The 5317-nt window shown below is 33.3% G+C and overlaps 1 pseudogene; it reads left to right on the top strand.

Annotated features, from left to right (window-relative positions):
- Positions 1-1201: 1201 nt before the first annotated feature.
- On the top strand, positions 1202-1333 carry LOC118530212 (U4 spliceosomal RNA; annotated as a pseudogene).
- Positions 1334-5317: the final 3984 nt, after the last annotated feature.

Raw genomic sequence — 5317 nt, 5'->3', positions numbered from 1 at the left:
ATGGTATGTGTATGTATAATATTTCATGAAACTGCCAAATTATTTTCCAAAGTAGTTGTGTCATTTTACTTCCCCATAAGCAGTGTAAGAAAATTCCAGTTGTTATACATCATATCAATACTTGGCAAAATGAATATACTAGACATTCTTTTTTTGTCTCATGGTATCTTATAGTAATTTTAATTTGCATTTCCTTAATGAGTGATAACCTTGAAAATATTTGCCTGTGCCTATTCTCCATTTGTATCTTTTTAGATAAAGTAGTTCAGATTTTTTGCCCATTTCTTAATTGGTCACTTTCAGGTGACTGATTTATTCTTAAATGAGCTTTAGCAGCTTTGTCTTTCAAAGAATATGTTTGTTGAGTTGAAGGTGAATTTATTGACATGAAGTTATTTATATTATTCCCTTATTATTGTTTTCCTGTCTGTGGAATCTGAAATGATTTCACCTCTGTCATCCCAAGTATTAGTAACATGTGTGTTCCCTTTTCTTTCTTGATCATTCTGGACAGTTTTCCAATTTTGTCTTTTCTAAAAACCTGTATTTTTGTATAATTTATTTTATTTATTGCTTTTACCTATTTCAATTACTGCTGCTTTTATCTTTATTGGTTCCTTTATTCTGCTTATTTTGAATATAAGTTGATTTTCTTTTTGTACTTTTCTTTAAATCAAAACTAGATCATTGATCTCTCGGCTTTTTTCTTCTATTTATTTATTTGAGAGAGAGTGTGCATGAGAAGAGGGGAGGAGGGGAAGGAGAGGGACAAGCAGACTCCCCACTGAGCAGGGAGTTCAATGCCATCATGACCCCGGGATCATGACCTGAGCAGAAGGCAGACATTTAACCGACTGAGTCACCCAGGTACCCAGCTTTCCTCTTTTCTAATACAGGTCTCTGCGTGGCATGCACTATTTAAATTCCTCCCCACACATTTTGAAATAGTATGTTTTAATTTTCATTAAGTTCATAATGTGTTCTAATTTCCCATTTTATTTCTTCTTTAACCCATGGGTTATTTGGTACTGTATAATTTGGTTTGCAAATATTTTAATATGTTATGGATATCCTTCTGTTATTGATTTTAATTTAATTCCGGTGATTTGAGAATGTACTTTGTTTGATTTTAATCTTTTTAAATGTGCTAATGTTTTTTTACATCACAGAATATATTCCATCTTGGTAAATGTATCATGAGAGCTTTGCGCAGTGGCAGTATCGTAACCAATGAGGTTTATCCGAGGCGCGATTATTGCTAATTGTAAATGTATCATGAGAACTTTGACAAATGTATAATTTTTTATTGACTTTTTTTAACTTCATTTTTTAGAGTAATTTTCGAGCATTCGGTTTTTAGAACATTTTTTAGAGTTGTTAGAGTCACAGAAAAATTAAGAAAATACAGAGATTTTTCCATGCACCCCCTGCCCACACATATGCACTGCTTCCCCTATTATCCATATTCTCCACCACAGGGGTACATGTGTTACAACTGATCAACCTACATTAACACATCATAATCACCCAAATCCATAGTTTACATCACAGTCCAGTCTTGGTATTGTATGTTCTATAGGTTTTGACAAATGTATAATGACACATATCCATCATTATCAGATCATACAGAGCATATTCACTGCCCTCCAAATCCTCTGTGTTCTGCCTATCATTTCCCTCTCCATTCCCCAACCCCAGGCAACCACTAATTTTTTTACTGTCTCCATAGTTTTGTCTTTAACATGATGTCATAGAGTTGAAATCATGTAGTATGAAGCCTTTTCAAATTGGCTTCTTTCACTTAGTAATATGCCTTTAAGGTTCCTCCATGTCTTTCATGGCTTGATAGCTCATTTCTTTTTAATACCAGTTAATATTCTATTGTCTGGATGTACCAGTTTACCCATCCGCCTACTGGAGTACATCTTGGCTGTTTACAAGTTTTGGTAATTATGAATAAAGCTGTTATCAACATCTGTGTGCAGCTTTTGTGGAGGCATAAGTTTTTAACACTTTTGGCTAAATACTAAGGAGAGCAATTACTGGATCATATGGCAAAAGTGTGTTTAGTTTTGTAAAAATCTGTCAAACTGTCTTCCAAAGTGACTGTACCACTTTGCATTTCCACCAACAATAAATGAGAGCTCCTAGGGGCGCCTGGGTGACTCAGTCATTAAGTATCTGCCTTCGGTTCGCTCAGGTCCTGGGATCGAGCCCCACATTGGGCTGCCTGCTCAGCGGGAAGCCTGCTTCTCCCTCTCCCACTCCCCCTGCTTGTGTTCTCTCTCGCTGTGTCTCTCTCTGTCAAATAAATAAATAAAATCTTTTTTAAAAATAAATAAATAAATAAATGTGAGCTCCTATTGCTCCACATCCTCACTAGGATTTGATGTTGTCAGTGTTTTGTATTTTAATCACCTAATAGCTGTGTAAATAGTATCTCATTGTTGTTTTAATTTGCATTTCCCCCATAATATATAACGTGGAGCATCTTTCTATATGCTTATTTTTCATCTGTATATCTTCTTTGGTGAGGAATTTTTTAAGGACTTTAGCCTATTCTTAAAGCATATTTGTTTTCTTATTCTTGAGCTTTGAGAGTTCTTTGTATATTTTAGATAATCCCTTTATCAGACGTGTTTTTTACAAATCTTTTCTTCCAGCCTTTGGCTTGTCTTTTTATTCTCTTGACATTGTCTTTTGTAGAGAAAAAGTTTTAATTTGAATGATGTCCAGTTTATCAATTATTTCTTTCATTGATTCTGCTTCTGGTGTCATACCTAAAAAGTCATCTCCATATCCAAGGTCATCTAGATTTTCTCCTATTAGTTATCTTCTAGGAGTTTTATAGTTCTGCATTTTACATTTAGGTCTATGATCCATTTTGATTTAATTTTGTTAATTTCTGTCTGTGTCTAGATTCTTTTTTTTTTTTTTTTTTTTTTGCCAGTGGATGCCTAGTTGTTCCAGCACCATTTGTTGAAAAGACTATCTTGGCTCCATTTTATTACTTTTGCTTTTTTTGGCCAAAGATTAGTTGACTATATTTCTGTGGTGTATTTCTGGGTGCCCTAGTCTATTCCATTCATTTATTTGTCTATTCTTTTACCAAAATGTCTTGATGACTGCAACTTTTTAGAAAGTCTTGTAGTTGGTTAGTGTCAGTTTTCCAACTTTTGTTTTTTTTTTTTTTTTTAAAGATTTTATTTATTTATTTGAGACAGAGAGAATGAGAGAGAGAGAGAGAGCACATGAGATGGGGGAGGGTCAGAGGGAGAAGCAGGCTCCCTGCCGAGCAGGGAGCCCGATGCGGGACTCGATCCAGGGACTCCAGGATCATGACCTGAGCCGAAGGCAGTCGCTTAACCAACTGAGCCACCCAGGCACCCCCAACTTTTGTTTTTCTACTTCGATATTGTGTTTTATTGTCTGTGGGATCTGTAGAGATGTTCCGTCTTTTGTTTCTGATATTACTAACTTGTATTCTCTCCTTTGTTTTCTTAGTTAGCCTGGCTAGAAGCTTATTGATATTATTTTTCTTTTCAAAGAACCACCTTTTGGTGTCAATGATTTTTCTGTATTGATTTTGTGTTTTCAGTTCTATTGATTTGTGCTCTAATTCTTATTATTTCTTTTCTCCTGCTTACTTTGTATTTAGGTTGTTCTTTTTCTAGTTTCCTAAGGTAGAAATGAATGATTGATTTTAGACTTTCCTTCCTTTCTAATATATGCATTTAATGCTATAAATTTCTAAGCACTGCTTTTGCTGCATCCAACAAACTCTGACAAATTGTGTTTTCTTTTTCACTAGTTCAAGATATTTTTAAATTTCTCTTGAGATTTCATCTTTGATTCATGTATTATTCAGATGTGTGTTGGTTTAATCTCAATGTATTTTGGTATTATCCAGTTATTTTTCTGTTATTGATTTCTAATTTAATTGCACTGTGATATGAGAACAGACATAGTGTGATTTCTATTCTTTTAAATTTGTTAAGGTGTGTTCTATGGATCAGAATATGTTCTATCTTGGTAAATGTTCCTTGTGAGCTTGAGAAAAATATGTATTCTGCTATTTTGCATGAAGTAATCTACAGGTACCAAGTACATCAAGTTGATTGATGGTGTTTTTGAGTTCAAATATTTTCTTACTGATTTTCTTCCTGCTAGATCTCTCCATTTCTAATACAGGAGTGTTGAAATCTCCAACTATGATAATGGATTCATCTTTTTCTCCTTGATGTTCTATCTGTTTTGACTCACATAATCTGATACTCTGTTGTCAGGTGCATAGATTAAAGATTGTTATATCTTCTTGGAGAACGGTTGTCATTATATAATTGTTATCTTTGTCCCTGATAATTTTCCTTGCTTTGAAGTCTGCTCTGTTTGATATTAATATAGTTTTTCCTTCTTTCTTTGATTAGTGTTAGAATGTTATATTTTTCTCCATCCATCTACATTTAATCTATATATGTATTTGTATTTAAAATGACAACATATAGTTGGGTCCTGTTTTTTATTGAAATAGTTGGATTAATGTCTACCATGGTTGTTACTGTTTTCAATTTGTTATCCTTCTTCTTTGTTCCTATTTTTGTCTTCTACTCTTTTCTGTCTTTTGTTGAGCATTTTATATGATTCAATTTTCCCTTCTTTCTTAGATTTACTTTTTTCGTGGTTACAGTGTAGTTTTCAATATATGTTTATTGCTAATCCAAGTCTGCTTTCAAATATTGCTATATCACTGCACATGTGGTGTGTATACCTTATAATAACAAAATGTCCTAATTCTTTCTCCATTTCTTGTATCACTGATGTCATTCATTTCACTTATATATAAGCATGCATATACTTCTATATCCATAAAATATATACATAAGAATATATAATCCACTACATTTTTGCCATTATTATTTTGAATAAACTAATATGTTAGATCCACCAAGAATCAGAAAAATGAAAGTTTTTATTTTACCTTTACTCATTCCTTCAATGCTCTCCCTTGCTTATGTAGATTCCAGTTTCTGACCTATATTTTTCCCTTCTCTCTAAAGAAACCTTTAACATTTCTTGCAAGACAGGTCTACTGGCAATGAATTCCTTACATTTTTGTTTGTCTGAGAAAGTCTATTTCTTCTTCACCTTTGAATGACAATTTTGAAGGGTAAAGGATTTTAGGTTGTTGTTTTTTTTTTCTCAATACTCTAAATATTTTGCTCCACTCTCTAAGATCCGAACCAAAATACTGACAAATAAATTTGGCAACATATATAAAGAATTCTACACAATGGCCAAATGGAATTTATCCAAGGGG

Source organism: Halichoerus grypus, chromosome 1, assembly GCF_964656455.1.
Source record: "Halichoerus grypus chromosome 1, mHalGry1.hap1.1, whole genome shotgun sequence".
NCBI lineage: Eukaryota > Metazoa > Chordata > Mammalia > Carnivora > Phocidae > Halichoerus > Halichoerus grypus.
Note: the sequence above shows the minus strand (reverse complement) of the source record. Positions and strands in the feature narration are given on the sequence as shown.